The 17,165-nt window shown below is 40.7% G+C and overlaps 1 protein-coding gene across 1 annotated transcript in view; it reads left to right on the forward strand.

The window, feature by feature from the left end:
* The window catches only part of WNT8B (Wnt family member 8B), a 53,119-nt gene that overhangs the window by 31,253 nt on the left and 4,701 nt on the right, over positions 1 to 17,165 (forward strand). The gene's annotated exons all lie outside the window — the stretch shown is intronic.

Consider the following 17,165-nt stretch of genomic DNA (forward strand, 5'->3'; position numbering starts at 1 on the left):
CGCAGCCTTTCCGATGTTTCTCTTAATACTTCATTATCAGCCTTTTATGTAAGGACCTCAAAAGCATTTAACAAATAGAGAACCATAATTTCTGCTTGGCTGTTCAATTGTAGGCTTGCCTGAAATTACTGTCAAAAAAAGTCCATCAACAGAAACTCCTAGGCTTGAAAGGAGAAAATAAAGATGACATTCATTTACAACATGCAGTTTTGCTAGACTTTCAAAGTGAGATGATTGCAGGGGGAAAAAAAAGCATTCTCCACAGTTTCTTCTTGTTGGGACAATTCTGAGAATTATCCTTTAGTACCTTGAGAAAAAAACCTTTTGTTTGAATTTGTTTTCCTGAATCCTAATGGCTCCCCGCAAAAGAGAGAATGGGAGTGCATGATACAGCCAAGCAGATGGTGATGGTTATAATGGTGGCCGAAGATGAACCAATCTGACTTTTCATTTTCCAGTATACATACTCATCTGGAATGATCAGGCCTAGAACATGTTTGTTTGTTTTAACTGTGGTCTTCATTTTACTCCAAATGATGTCTCATAATGATCCTAGGTTTTGCCCTGTTCTGTCCATTTCTTCTCTCTCTCTCTCCCACCCCCTCAACTTGATGACTAAATCAGAGAGATACACTCACTAGAACATGGAGGTTAACTATGGCTCTGCTCTCATTCTTTGCAAAAGTCACTGCCTCCACTTCTTTCCAAAGGATTTAAACAGGGTTCATTTCTTTTCTACAGTAGAGCAAGAATTCATCGAAAATCTTTGGGTTTTAAGGCACCTTTTGAAATACATCATCCCTTGGTTCTCTACATTTATGTATTTAGAGCAACCCTTCTATGGCTCTTGAAATTTCATCTGATAATGACGTGCAGAGCCCCTGATCAGCAAGGGCTTCAGTTATTTTAGGGGGCTGTCTTGAATCTATATTCTCCCCAAGCATCATCTATAGCTAAAATTATTGTTCTCCACATACATATGCTACTATTTCTCAAATGTATTTTATGAACAATAAGATATACACTTAAAATTACTGAATTCATGATAACTGGTTGCCATGTTAAGTTTCTGTTAAGTTTTTCCCACCAACAGATACAAAAAGGATAAGTGCAATCAAGTGAAGCTGCACTACAAACTTTGTTACATTAAAAAGGAATTCTCATCCTCACAGAGGCTGGGAATCTCTGAAGTTAGGGAAATAAAAGGTAAGTGAAAAATTGCTTTGGAATTTGGAAAACAATATGCCAATATCAAAGAATCACATCCTAGTAGCTTTTCTGATCAGTAAAAAAATTCATAATCCATGAAAAAGCTTGGAGTTTGTGGGGTAACTCAGGGGGATGAAGTTAGCAGCTGCACCGTTGAAAGTCCTTCTAAGGGCTTGAGACATGATCACAGAAGTTTAACTTCCAGTTCTGTCATTGATTTGTCAACAACTTTAGCCCTACAGTTTTGCTTTCAGAGTCTCTATACTTTCTCCATGAATAACAATTAGTTAGCTAAAAATAATTAGCTAATAATATTTATTAGTATCACCACCAACACCATCATCATCATCATCTACAAAGGCTAAGAAGTCCTGAGAAGAGACACTTCATTACAGCTTTTCTTATGAAACCAGTTTGTATAAGCAATAAGGCAGATGCTCCATAATGCATCTCTATTGTGCATGTGTGTGTGTGTGTGTGTGTGTGCATGTGTGATAATATGACACAAAGAAGGATCTCTTTTTTGTGATATTATGTAAATGGGGATATTAAAAACGGATCAGAAGGAAAGGAGTTTTGATCCAAACCCTCTCTCTTCCGAGGAAAAAGTTTACTTCTTTGCTGGGACAATTGGTTTCATGCTATATATTGGGTAATGCTATTTTCTTTGGGGACTATTAATAAAAATCCCTTTTCCTGGGCTCCATTTACTCTTTGATTTTTTTCTTTTTCAACTGATATGATCAAATTCTCTTAATCTGCTGGATGTTTATTATTATTATTATTGTTATTGTTATTATTTTAAAATCAGGACATTTAGAAACAATTTTATTTGCTCACATTTTGGGTGAAATGGTTTTTGGCTGAAAGATTCCAAAGATTCCACTAGAACCTTGCCATCTACCCATCTTTGAAGACTTAGTTTACGTATTCTCTCCTCCTGGAAGTCCTCCCAGGTTAAATTAGCTACCTCTCCTTCCCCCCGCCCCCACCCCCACCCCCATATATCCAGCGTCAGGTTAAGCCATTAAGGCACTTAGTACATTTTATTGAAAATTTGCTTTTGAATCTGTCTTCTTCACTAACCAGAAACTCCTCTAGGATCAGACACCTTGCCTCATTTATCGTTGTGTCTCTTAGGTGGAAATTAACCACAATTGTAACAATGAGTAACTTGCTCTGTAGGCAGGCACTGTTGTAAGTGCTTTACAAATCATTACCCCAATCCTCTGAAGTACATACTAGGGTCATCTCCACTTTACAGATGAGGGAACTGAGGCCCAGAGATCTTAAAATAACTTGGCAAGATCACCTAACTAGTAATGAACCAGATGGAATTTGAACACAGAAAACATGGTTGTGGAGGCCCCATGCTGAACCACTACGCCCTATTAATGAGCATGTTTTGAACTGACCAATGCATGCAAACTATTTTACATAAGGGAAGAACCATGACAGGAAACTTTAAACATAATTTAAGCTTAAACTTTCCTAAGTAGGTATCAGTTCCCAGAAATAGAGCAATTTCATATTTGCTAGTTTAAAAGTAGAAAGTTCCCTGGCTTACTGAAGTCCTTACTTTTGGATTGCTATAATCTTCTGAAAAAGGGTAACTCTGCCCCATATCCTGGAACAAAATCGATACTCAGGAATAAAATAATGTGAACCAACATTTACTTCACGCTCACTGTGTAACTCGCCAAAGACACAAAGTCTGTCAGTGATGAGACAGGAATCTGAATCTACACCACTCACTACCTTTAGCCAGTAAGCCATCCTGCTTCAGATGGGACCTTGCTTTCTTTGACCTGCCCACATTTGTACCACAGTCACCAGAGCACTGGATTGTGGTCCTTCATGTTGTGACTGTCCTTCCTTCTCTGTCTGGCACTCCAATTTTCTGTGAATTTTTAATGATGTGCACAGTGGTCTGATACACAGAAGCCTGGCATTAAGAAACAAAAGCTTGGGGCGCCTGGGTGGCGCAGTCGGTTGGGCGTCCGACTTCAGCCAGGTCACGATCTCGCGGTCCGTGGGTTCGAGCCCCGCGTCAGGCTCTGGGCTGATGGCTCGGAGCCTGGAGCCTGTTTCCAATTCTGTGTCTCCCTCTCTCTCTGCCCCTCCCCCGTTCATGCTCTGTCTCTCTCTGTCCTAAAAATAAATAAAAACGTTGAAAAAAAAATTTTAAAAAAGAAACAAAAGCTTGTACCTGACTAGTATTTTTATTTTAAAAGATATTGGTTCTGAGAGCTTATTTAAATTATCTCTTACATTTGTTTATCGATAGAATTTATATTATTTCATTCCTTTCATCTCACTGAAAACTACCTGCAGGTTTGATTTGGATTAAACGCATCAAGTACTATCTTTTGCCAGAAACCCCAACTTACCTGTTCTTTTCAACATAGTGGGCTTGTGCTTCTTTGGAGATCATTCAAAAAGTATCTTTACCATCTGTAGTATCAATACCATCTGTACTGCCTCTGAGATTAAGATTTTATGTATAGTATAAGAGAGCTAGCTCTGGCTATATTTTCCTAAGGATAAAGACCCATTTTTGTAGCACATCCTAGGATCTCCAGGAGTCCAAGAACTATTATGGTGTCCGCCATTTTTCATCATTTTTCATTTCACAGCTTTTAAATAGATATTTAGAATCTTTAAAGTTCCTTTGCCTTTTGATCGCCCTTACATTCAAAGTAATGGCCAGTGGTAAAAACAAATTCCTTAAGATCCCCAATTCAAGCAAGTGATGGGGATATGTAGAAAATAAATGTGCAGTGTTGGTCTGGAAGGAAGGAAGGAAGGAAGGAAGGAAGGAAAGAAGGAAAGAAAGAAAGGCTCTTTTCTTTATCTCCATCAGAAAGGCAGAGAATTCATAGGGCTTAGAGAGAGAAGTCAATATAATTTTTCTTAGGCTAAACCCTCACTTTTCAGAAAGCAGATTTTTTTATCCTACGTAAAAGACTAGCCTGGGGGAAACTCTGAGCTTGGTTCACATAAATAACATTCCCCATTGCCTCCCATTGAAATATACCTACACTCCGAGGGCCTCTCAAAAGAAACTACCATCCACTTTGGACAGACTCTCTAGTCTCATTATAAGTCAAGCTTTTATGGGTTTGTTTTTCTCAATCTTTATTGTAGGCCCTTGTTATTGATCATATCATTTCTCTGTACACTTCTTAGGTCAGAGTTTTCAGTGAGATGAAAGGAATGAGATAATAGAATGAAAAAATATAAATTCTATGGATAAATAAATGTAAGAGATAACTTAAATAAGCTACCAGAACCAATATCTTTTAACATTTTATTTTTTTTTTTTTTTGGGACAGAGAGAGACAGAGCATGAACGGGGGAGGGGCAGAGAGAGAGGGAGACACAGAATCGGAAACAGGCTCCAGGCTCTGAGCCATCAGCCCAGAGCCCGACGCGGGGCTCGAACTCACGGACAGCGAGATCGTGACCTGGCTGAAGTCGGACGCTTAACCGACTGCGCCACCCAGGCGCCCCACCAATATCTTTTAAAATAAAAATGCTAGTCAGGTACAAGCTTTTGTTTCTTAATGCCAGACTTCTAAATGTATATCAGACCACTGTGAACATCATTAAAAATTCGCAGAAAATTGGAGTGCCAGACAGAGAAGGAAGGACGGTCACAACATGAAGGACCACGGTCCAGGCCAAGAGCAATCAGACTATAAGGGGATCACTTAAATTCACCATTATCTGACCAATCCGAATTCACTTTTCTTAATTGGTTATTTTCCCAACTATACATCCTCTGGAACCAGCACAGTATGAGGCTATGTTCCAGTAGTCTCCATAAGGCCCTGTAAGTGGGCCAGTAGTTCAGTCTTTCTATACAAGTCCATAGATGAGATTCTTATGTTTCTCTAGGCCAAGCTTACACCACTCTGCATAGTGAGAAGTTTCTCCTTCATTCAAAATGAATTCTCTTTTGCTGCCATAAAGCTCAGTTCTTTTCTCTTACTCAGGCTCTTCCGGTTCACATATCTGACTTTAAAGATTCCATTCCATACTGATAGCCGGGATAATACATAATGAACCATACTATCCTGTCTGACATTTCTTCCCATTAATCCAAGGTGTCTGGAGGAGCCTGGCTTTCGGACATTATTGTTTCAGAAGGAGTGTATTGTTTAATTTTACATTATGGAAAATTTCCAGAGAGAACAGCATATACAATGGAATCCCCTATAACTCTGCTTCAACTGTCATCAACCACTAGCCAATCTTGCTTCATGTATACTTGAGTAACGTTTTCAACTGCATATATTTCTCTGTGTCTAAATATTCCAAATACTAAATGGTTCAAACTTGGAAGAAGAGGAATAGGAAAAGAAATCTCCTATGTCATGTCTGAGAGATCTAGAGCCAGCGATTAGAGTGAATCTTGGAGAACATCATACAGATATGACTGGCCACCCTTAGGGAGAGAAATCGAGAATAATAACTTGTGAAAAGAGAAAATTCATTCAAATATATATTTAAATTTATTTCTGTTTGAGCTGTGGCTGATTAGCAAAGACAACAGAAATTGATAGTTGGCTTAGATTGAGGACAGAATATGTTTACCATCTATTAAGATTTAATTCCATTAAATACTAAAATGGCACTAAAGTTCAAAAACCTGTCAATTTTCTCACCTTTAACTGTTCACCTAGTTTTTTGTAGGATAATTTGTAGAGTTATCATATATGCCTACCTTCTTCATCCTGAAATAAACTAGTATTATATCCATCAATGCAACTGAGAACACGAATATTCTCCAAAGTCTATACTACAGGGATCAAAGTAACAAGATCAACAAACACAACAAAATTCTCTGCCTGCATAATGATCCTGGAAGAGGTTCCTGTGATCCCAGGCTTTCTGGGAGCAGTGGCTTGAGCTGTCCCTTAGCAGCTTTCACTTAGAGACCACAGAACAGAGAATGAGTACAGCGCATTCCCAGTTAGAGTCCTCATTTAAATGCTAAGTGTTGAAGCTCTTTTTTTGTAGCTGAGTGTTTCTCAGCAGAGTTTGCCACAATACATAAAGAAGGAAGGAAATGAGGACAAGGAGAGACAGCCTGTCACTTTATAAAATATCCTGGAATACAAATGACATTTTAGTTTCAGAGGAAAAGATTATCCCTTGAAAACTGGTGATTTGCTCGGGAAAGACTGCCCAGGATTGTTTTGCAGAGACCTGTGATACACAGTTGTCCCGTCAGCTACTCTACGATCTTTGCCAGCAATTATTTGGCAGGAGCTGGATTTGAGATAATGTGGGATTTTACTGTAAATTTTAACATGACTACTACTAAAACTGATGCATCTGTTTAAATTTTTTTTTTTTTTTTTTAGCTAAGTGGGTTACAAGACTTTTTAAAAATATTTTTTAGGGCCCTGCATTATAATATGGAAAATTCATGTTTATAAAAAACAGTTCGAGAATTATTTACAGACCTGGATTCCCTTTGAAGAAAGAGATGGAGTTTGAACCAAGGACATAGACATGGGGATGTGACAAAAACTACACATTCCTTAATTTTTAAAAAATATTTATCCTGGAAAAAGCCTTCACTTGGCCCCAGTCCTCATTGCAGTCATGTCTTTCTTCCCTTTCAATGGCATACTCGCCTTCAGTGAGTCTACACTGGCTGCTTCTGTTTTCATTTCATAACTGTTCATTCGCTGTAATCTCGCTTCTGTTCCTTTGTTGTACCAAACAGATCTCAACACCAATATCACCTTTGTCCCCTCTTGATAAATTTTTAAGGAGGAGGCAACTTGTCTTTGAAATTCTGGGTACTTCTCTTCCCCTCAAGACTTCAGGTATCTGTGCCTTCTACTTCCTAATCCCTTCCTCTGGCAAACTGGGAAAGAGCCTGATTTTGATTACCTGTACTTTACAGTGGATAAGAATTAGTCACGCTGTTCACCCTTTAAAAAAAAATTTGCATCTCAAACTTCATTCTTTCTAATTGTACAGTGAATTGCTCCTGGCTTAAATATGCTTGTGTATTGTCAGAGGGGGCAGTGACCAACTTCGAACTGAGGGGATGTATTTCACAGTCGTTAGTAAAGCCCGCCTTCTGTGTAACGGTGTGTGTGCATAGATCTGTGTATGTGTATGCTGCTGCATACATGTTCTGTGGGTCAGATGCCGTAGAGGATGGAGAGAAGCACAAGGAAACCTGCTGAGAAACGACTGTCTTTGGGCTCTCGCTGGCCCGAAGCATCTTGAGAGTTCTGTGAGGTGAAAAGCTGGCTGTCACGCACTTATTCTAGAAGTTGCTTCACTGAAGCACCTTCTAGCTACAGCTCCAGGCAGCTCCCCTGCTCTGGATCCTCCTCTTGCCCTTTCTACCCTCTTCTCGTTCCCTCTCTGTGCCAGGCCACCAGATGGAGACCTGCATCTGCCCCTTTTCTCCTTGCCTGGGCTCTCAGCCCAAGCTGTAGTGATCAGATGGTCTCTCCTGAAGTAGGCCGGCTAGAGCTTCAGGACCCAGAGATTTTTTATGGACCTTGAAAGATGAGATTAAAGGGTAGGGAGAAGCCAACCCTATTATTCAAAGATCTATGGGGAAAGTGAAGGAGGCAGAACAAAGGAGGGGTCAGATGGCACTGAGATGAAAGTTTTGGACCCTGAGAAGAAAACACTAAATTCTGGAGGTTCATATTCGAAGCCTTTGCTTTTTAAAAAATATGGTGGGGAAGGAAAAAAGGGAATCCTAACTTAAATCTAAGCTACTATGTTAACCACTGGGATTCAAATGCCCCAGGGTACACTTGGCAAACTAGTGAGGCTGGCCTGGAAGAAGCTTGCTGAGTGGGACTGAGTTCTTCACTGAGACAGGACTCTCATACTGAGGGGAGATGGAGTCCAGCACATGAACTTGACCTCATAACAAGGTCCTGGTCATACAAAGGAAGAAGTAAGCCTGAAGATAGCATGGTGCTGGGTCCTGCTGGTCCTGTGCCCATCTGTGTCGCAGGCTCTACAGAATCAGGCATGTGCTCTCATCGCAGCTGCTAAATGGGAAACTATGGAATGTGATGTGCTACAGGTGGCCTCGTGGGCTAGGCGGGTTCGGAAAATGCCCCCACATAGGGAGAAATTGTCGAAACTAATTGGATAGCGGTTTAAACTGCTCATCCACAATTAGGCATAACTACCAGAGAATGGGAACTTGCAATTTTCTGTGAACTTCCTAAGGTGGTAAAATAAATTTCTTCAAATGGTATCAAATGAAGGGGAGCTTGGAAAATTAGAGTGTATGGGTCTAAGGATCGTAAATGTTAGGTAAGAAAACACAAACAAAACAAACTTGGAGACTTTCCAAGAGCTAAAAGAGAAGCTATGGCATTTGTATTGGGTTGATCCAAAGTCTCTCCCATTCTGTCTCAGCAACTTTGGAAAAAGTTTTGCTGGTGGTCAGGCTGACTGAGGGATAGGCAATTCAGGAGGCAATATAGCCCCAAGGGAAACTGCATAATGCTGAACGCTGCGGCTGTTTGAGGAGCTCTAGTGCCTTACATCAAAGAATTTTGGTGATTAGATTGTGGCCGATTATGGCCACTGAATTGTTGCAAGGTTGGAAGGTCCATAGAGCAGAGGAGCAATGGGAAAATGATAATCCACAGGGTTCTGCTTTAGCGTTACCCATAGCTTCAAAACTACAAATGCATCTGTATCTGGATGGTTGTTTAACAAGAATTGAAAAAAAACATTTAGTAAATAAGAGAATAGCTAGGACTTAAACACACATTGAAACGAGGGGGAAAGAACTCATAAATGTTGACGTGAGGGGAGCTGGGCAGAAGGTAGTGAAAGCCTGACAGAAGGACATGACTCAGCTAACCAGCCTAGACTGGAACAAGTGACAGCAGAAGGGAGGTACTTACAGTGAAACATTATTATCAGAGCTGAGAAGGAATGATAGAGAGAGAGATGATTGCTCCCCCAAATTCCTACCTTTGGTACATTAACTTGGAAGAAGGATGAGATGGCATTAGACGTAGGAAAAAGCACAAGCCAAAGACTGAATTATGGACTCGCTGATGACAATGGGTTGATGACAAGAACATGGAGGTGGTCTAAGAATATTAAATAATAGCTATGGTAGTGAAGACTTCCGTGAGTGGAGGCAGATAGCATGTTTCCTAGAGGACAGATGGCCCCTAGACAAACACTCAGAATCTTTTGGGCACTTTCCACTCCCAACATATTTTATTCCTGGTATGAAGAAGAGAAGCATAAACAGGTCGGTTATAATTGCTAGGGGGGAAACTACAGTACCAAGAAAAACTACAGGGAAGGAAAGAGATCCCCATGATTTTAACACTCAGCACAGAGACCCAGCCCCTCAAGGCAGTGACCAGAGAGCTTTGAGAGCTGCCAGAACCAGAGGTACTCAATCCAGAAACAAAAGAAGAGAATGCTCCCCGATTTGTTACTGGTACAGTTATAGCAGCCATTTCCCAGAAAATTAAAACAATAATTTGAGCTTCCCGAGCCCTCAAATTATTACTTAGGTATTAGATGCTTTGGGGCACCTCCCTGTTCACCCTCTGGACCAGTGTTTCTCAAAGTGGACTCTGAGGATCATCTCAGGAATGTGTACATACAGATTCCTTCCATCCATTTCCCCCATCACCACTGCTCAACAAGAGTTTCTGGAGCTGGGGCTCAAGAATCTTCATGTTTAAGAAATTTCCCAGATGATTCTCATGGACTCTACCAGCTACCACATGTGGATTAATTTCCAAATGCTTATACTAAAGTCTATTCTCCAAATCTTTGGCACCTCAGGTCATGTAACTATGTAATATTTTATCTGTATATATTTATATATATGTTTATACTTTATATATTTAAATCATAAATGTATTTTTATATAAATAAAATTTTATAGATTTACAGAAATTTGCAAAGAAATGCACAGGGAAGTCCTATGTACCCTTTCCATAGCCTCCTCCAGTGTTAACATCTTATAACTCTACTAACACATCCATAAAGCTTATTCAGATTTCACAGTTTGACATATAACACTAAAGTTTGCACCCCATCATCCTAGACTGATGGAACACTTAAAAAAAAGAAAAAAGCTAAAGCAAGACTGACACCAGGAGACAGGACGTAGGGAAAGAATCCAGTCCTATCTAGGTCAGGCACTATGGCCACCTGACTGTTATAGGGAATTGGTGGAGTATGGTTGTTGCTTACACCCTTCACCACTGGGACTCACAGAAAGGCCAGGAGCAGATTTGGGTAGATGCTTTCACCACAGCCAACTTCTTCAGGCATCTGGGGACAAGGGCAGGGCTAGCTTCAGTCAGAATCTCATTGAAGAATTATCCTGCTTATCTGGTCAGACTGCAGTCCCAGGTATTTGCTCTTGGGGCAATGGAAAATGCCAGCTCCCAAGGTAATAAAGAGTCTTTCCTAAAATCAGAAAGTGCACTGGTGCTTATTCTTCAGGGAGTCATTATAGGGATGGAAGAGGTTCCATGCCTATGGAACAATAGTATGGGTGAAACAATAGTAGCCAGTGTGCTATAGGCCAAGGATATTGCCCCTGGGTGGATAAAGGTGTTTTTAGCATGAGGTCACAGAAAGCTGAGCCCAGGAAAGGTATCAACAAAACACTAGAGAAACTCTAGTTAATACTTTTTCTTAAGTGCCCATTTCTTTGCAGGGATGGCACCCAACGAAAGGAGCACCCTTTGACGGGGCTCCAGGCTGGGCCCACCACTTGGATTCCACATATATGGGCAGGTCAGGGGAACTGGTGAGGCTGCAGGCTCCAGATGTTTATCTAAAGGAGTGACTATGGAGTCTTCCCAGGATAGCATTCACTCTAAGGGAAGGGAACAGAGAAGATCCAGCAATGACACTTCTCACTGGAGTTTGTTAGCAAGCTCCTCAGTTTTAGTCCAACTAAGAAGGCTGGAGGGTGATTAGGGGGGCATGTTACAGGCAAAACCTGAAAGTACTGCTTTGCTAAAACCCTATCAGAACTTGTACACAAATGGCATTTTGATACCTAAGTGGAAAGGCAAGACTCTAAAATGGGTTAAAAGACATTTGTCCCTGTGTTTAAAAAAAATAATAATAATAGTTGTTTTAAGAGAAGTTTTAGGTTCACAGAAAACCTGAACAGAAAGTAGAGTTCCCACACATATCCGCCCCCTGCACAACTTCCCTCATTGTTAACATCCTGAATTAGTGTAGTATGCTCCTACTTTTTTTATGCATTGAACCCAGTCTAGGCAGCAACAGTTCTCCCCACCCCCAAAATGTGCCCAGGGGATGTGGTGTTACCCAGACAAAGCAGAGCCTAGGCCTGGCAGATATGGGCAGATATTGTAGGCCTACAGGACATACAGAGGGAGGGCTAGAGCAATGGAAGACTGGAAAAGCAGCAGAGACAATGTGATAGCTAACTGAGTTTGTTCATGAGTGTGTGCAGAACATCACTAAGACCTCCAAGAAATACTTATCAAGAACTTTGCGGGGATCAGGAGTCCTGGATTAGCAAGTGGGAATAAGAGCGAGAGAAATACAGGTTGCAGGAGAGCGTAGCAGTGAAGGAATATATGCTTTAGAATCACACTGAGGGGGAGGGGAAGGAAAAAGAAAAAAAAGAAAAAGAAAAAAAAAGGGAAAAAAAAGAGGTTAGAGTGGGAGAGAGCCAAAGCATAAGAGACTCTTAAAAACTGAGAACAAACTGAGGGCTGATGGGGGGTGGGAGGGAGGGGAGGGTGGGTGATGGGTATTGAGGGGGGCACCTGTTGGGATGAGCACTGGGTGTTGTATGGAAACCAATCTGACAATCAATTTCGTATATTAAAAAAAAAAAAAAATCACACTGACTAGGTTCCAATCCTGGATTTGCCACTTACCTAGCTGTGTGACGTTAGCTTACCACTCTTTCAGTTTCTGTATTTGTAAAATGGAAGACGTAACCCTTTCTAACTTATAAAACTGTTGTGACAATTATATGAGCTTAAAACACATAAAGCATTTAAAGCAGTATTTTGTGTGCACAGAATAAACATTCAGTAAATAGCACAGTACCTCATGGGGTTGCCACGGAAATAAAAAATGACGGTACAGGTAAAGCACTCCTCTAGAAGAGACGTTCTCAATGAATGTCAGCTATTGCTGGGTGATGGAAATTAAATTTTACAGGGTATCAGTATATATCCTGGAAGACTGTCAAAAGGAGAAGAAACAATTATAAAATTTTTATCTGGCAGTATAAAAACAAAACTGACTGCAGTTATTTATGTAAATTGCTTCCCACTTATGTCTAATTACTATGAAGCACAATAACAATTATACATAACATTAAGTGAGTCAGATTGACTTTGCTAAAACTTTTGATTGTAACACCAACTTCTGTGTACATATGCTGCGTGCTCACTGACTGTGGCTCTTCTGGTACATACATCTGCTAATGCAGCATGGTGGTCTGCTCACAATGTTGGAAAATTAGTGGGAGCACTGGCTCGCCAGACTGCTTTCCCCTACCCTCCCCCAGATCTTTTTCAGTCCTTATTATCCTACAATTTTCTGCTCATTCTGATGATGCATCCATCCTTTTTTTCGATCCATTTAATTCAATCAATGTTTAAAGAGTAGTTACTGTGTTCGAGGCATTGGGTTAGGAGCTGGAGGGGATACAAGGATAATTAAGGCAACCCCTACTTGTAGTCGAGTATTAGGGAATAAAGGGAAACCTTAATGTGAGGTAGAGAGAAGTTGCTGTGAGTCTTCAGGAAATGCTGGTTGTGGCTTTTGTGCTAGATACTTAAGAGTAAGTATAAGAGTAAGATACTTAAGGGGCGCCTGGGTGGCTCAGTCGGTTAAGCGTCTGACTTTGGCTCAGGTCACGATCTCACTGTCCGCGAGTTCAAGCCCCGCGTTGGGCTCTGGGCTGATGGCTCAGAGCCTGGATCCTGCTGCCGATTCTGTGTTTCCCTCTCTGTCTGCCCCTCCCCCGTTCATGCTGTGTCTCTCTCTGTTTCAAAAATAAATAAACGTTAAAAAAAAAAGAGTAAGATACTTAAGAGTAAGATTTTTATATACCAGGATAGCTTTACTGAGATATATCACATATTATAAAATTCACCCTTTGAAAGTGTACAAATCAATGGGTTTTGGTATATTCACAAATTTGTGCAACCATCACTACAGTCACTGTTAGAACATGTTCATCACCCTAAAAAGAAACCCCATCCATGTCCATTAGCTATCACTTCCCATTCTGCCTCCCTGCAGCCCCTGGCAACTGCTAATTTACTTTCAGTTTCTATGGAATTGCCTATTCTGGACATTTTGTATAAATAGAATTATACAATTTATGAAACAGAGAAAGAGGGTGGGGGAGTTGCAACTTGAAATTTTTTTTAATGTTTATTTTTGACAGAGAAAGAGAGAGAGACAGAGAGACAGAGCATGAGTGGGGGAGGGGCAGAGAGAGAGGGAGACACAGAATCTGAAGCAGGTTCCAGGCTCCGAGCTGTCAGCACAGAGCCTGACACGGGGCTTGAACTCCAAACTGTGAGATCATGACCTGAGCCGAAGTCAGACACTCAACCGACTGAGCCACCCAGGCACCCCGGGGGAGTTGCAATTTTAAATAGGATGATCAGGGAAAGCTTTAGGGTGAATAACACACTCGATTTTTTTTTCAAAATTTTATTTAAATTCTAGTTAGTTAACAGATAGTGTATTGGTTTCAGGAGTAGAATTTAGTGATTCATCACTTACGTACAACACCCAGTGCTCATCATAAGAAGTGCTCTCTGTAATACCCATCACCTATTTAGCCCATCCCCCACCCACCTCTCTCCATCAACCCTATTTGTTCTTTATCATTAAGAGTCTTATATGGGGGTGCCTGGGTGGCTCAGTCAGTTAAGTGTCCAACTCTCAGTTTCGGCTCAGCTCATGATCTCAGGTTTCATGAGTTCGAGTCCCACATTGGGCTCTGTGCTGACAGTGCAGAGCCTGCTTGGGATTCTCTCTCTTCTTCCTCTCTCTCTGCCCCTTCCCCACTCACTCTGTCTCTGCCTCTGTCTAAATAAATAAATAAATAAACTTAAAAAAAAGTATCTCATATGGTTTATGTCTCTCTCTCTTCTCCCCCATACCATATGTTCATCTCATTTATTTCTTAAATTCCATATATGAGTGAAATCCTATGGTATTTGTCTTTTCTCTGACTTATTTTGCTTAGCATAATACACTCTAGCTCCATCCACGTCATTGCAAAGGGCAAGATTTCATTCTTTTTGATGGCTAATATTCCATTGTGTATATATATGCCACATCTTCTTTATCCATTCATCAGCCAATGGACATCTGGGCTCGGACAGTCCCATAGTTTGACTATTGTTTTGATAGACACATTCGATTTAAAACCTGAATGCAGGTGAAGAAACAAACTCCGTGGCTATCTGAGTAAAAAGCATTCCAGGCAGAAAGAACAGCAAGTGCAATGGCCCAGAGGCTGGCGAGTGTTTGGTGTGTTGGAGCAACAACAAAGACATCAGTGTGGCTAGAGCAGAGCAAGTAAGGGGAAAGTAGTAAGAGATTAGGCATTAATGGGGGCCAGATTGCATAGGACCTTATAAACTATGACAAGAGTTTGGCTTCTGCTGTATGCGAAACAGGAAATCATTAGAGGATTTTGAGCAGAGAGTAGCAAAATTTGATTTATATTTTAAAGGAGTTTATTTGTTTATTTACTTATTTATTGGGGGGGGGGCAGAGACGAGGGAGAGGGAGAGAGAGAATCCCAAGCAGGCTCCACACCCAGCATGGAGCCTGATATGGGGCTTGATCTCACGACCATGAGATTATGAGTTGAGCCAAAATCAAGAATCCGATGCTTAACCAACTGAGCCACCGAGGTGCCCCTAAAGGGATTAATCTTTAAGTGGACCGATCATTTTGAGAATAAAATGTGGGAGAATAAGGGTGGAAGCAGGGAAACCAGTCAGTAGGCTTTTAACAATAGCCCAGGTGAGAGACAATGATAGCTTGGACCAGGTGATAGCAGTGAAGGTGTTGAGAACTGATTAGAGTCTGAATATATTTTGAGCTGGAGTCAGCAGGATTTGATGACAGAATGAATATGGGATGTGAGAGAAAGAAAGGGGTCAAAGATGACTCCAAGATTTTTCTCTGACAGCTAGAAGGAGGAACTTAAGTGGGGAAGACTACAGAAGGAGCAGGTTTGGGATGGTGGCAGCAAAGATCAGAAGTTAAGTTTTAGTATTAAGGTTGAGATGCCCAGTAAACACTGAAGTGGAGATGTCAAGAATATAGTTGGATATGCAAGTCTAGAGTTCAAGGTCTGAGATTGCTGAGAGGGTAAGGCACAAACCCTTTGAATGACACTCAATCTGGGTAGTATCTTAGCACTGTCCATATGGGGAATAGGAAGCTTGTGCCTCTGTCTAGGAGCATGCTGATTGTACCATGTTCTTTAGAGCTGCTCCACCCAGTGAACAAACGCTATTATCTTCCACTGTTAGCATCTTTCCTCCAATCATATAACTGTCCCTAGGTAATAAATACCCATATAAACACTTAAATTCCTTCCTCTTTGGCTCTCTTTCCACTTTCTAACATTACATGGTCACCATACTTTCTGTAATGCATGTTATATTTTACTCCCCAGTAGGAAATCTTGCGATTGTCTCATCAATTAAGAACAAGATCCTCGGAGCACCTGGGTGGCTTACTCGGTTAAGCATCCTACTCTTGCTCACATCATGCTCACATCATGATCTTGTGGTTCATGAGATCGAGCCCCGGATCTGGCTCTGCACTGACAGCAAGAAACCCACTTGGGGTTCTCTTTCTCTCCATCTCTCTGCCCGTCCCCCACACCAGTTCACTCTCTCTCTCAAAATAAATTAAATTTAAATTTAATTAAATTAATTTTAAAAAAAGAACAAGATCCTGTTCCTTTGGTGTTCACCACAAGGACACAGTATTTTTATTGAGATATAGTCAGCATATATTAATTTCAAGTATATACAACAAAATGATTCAATATATGTACATATTGTAAAATGATCATCACAATAAATCTAGTTAACATCTATTCCAAATCTTTTCTTCATACTGGATAGTTTGGTTACGAGGAAGTAAGTCAGCCATAATGGTTCAAATATGTCTGCAAATAACTCAGGAGTTAACAGCATGTTAATTTATGGAAACGCTGTCCACATAATGCCTACAGTCTTGTCCCATGGCAGGTGTTCAGTTAAATCTGATTGATTAATCATTTGGGCTCAACCATGTATCATATGAATCTTTACAAACTGTAGGATCTTGAGGAAAGAAAACTCCTCTACTATCTCCGCCCATCACTCCCTGTGATTCCAACTTAGTATCCTCTCACAGGGTGTCTCTTCATCCGGGCTCATGGCAAAGCTTTCTCTTTCACCTGCTGCTTGATTTTTGTTTTGTTGCTTTGTTTTCTTTCCTGACACTGTCTGCCCTCTGGCATGGGAACTAGCCTCTGACTGGCCTGGTAATGTCCAAAACTCTTTGCAAATTATGCCTAACATAGAGATTGCCCTTGTGAGCCAAGCAAGACTCTGGTGTTAACCCATCATAGCCACACTCATCCCTTAACCCCTTGCAACTACTAATCTATTCTCCAGCACTATGATCACATATTTCACGATTGTTACATAAATGAAATCACGAAGTGTGTATCCTTTTGTGATTGGCTTTGACCACTCTGTATAATTTCCTTGAATTTCACCCAAGTTATTGAATGTATCAGTAGTCCATTCCTTTTTTTTTTTTTTTTTTTACCACTGAGTAATACTCCATGGCATGGGTGTACCACAGTTATTTTTATCCACTTACCCTTCGAAGGATATTTGAGCTGTTTCCAGTTTTGGGGTATCATA

The sequence above is a fragment of the Prionailurus viverrinus genome, chromosome D2 (genome assembly GCF_022837055.1).
Source record: "Prionailurus viverrinus isolate Anna chromosome D2, UM_Priviv_1.0, whole genome shotgun sequence".
Taxonomy (NCBI): Eukaryota; Metazoa; Chordata; class Mammalia; order Carnivora; family Felidae; genus Prionailurus; species Prionailurus viverrinus.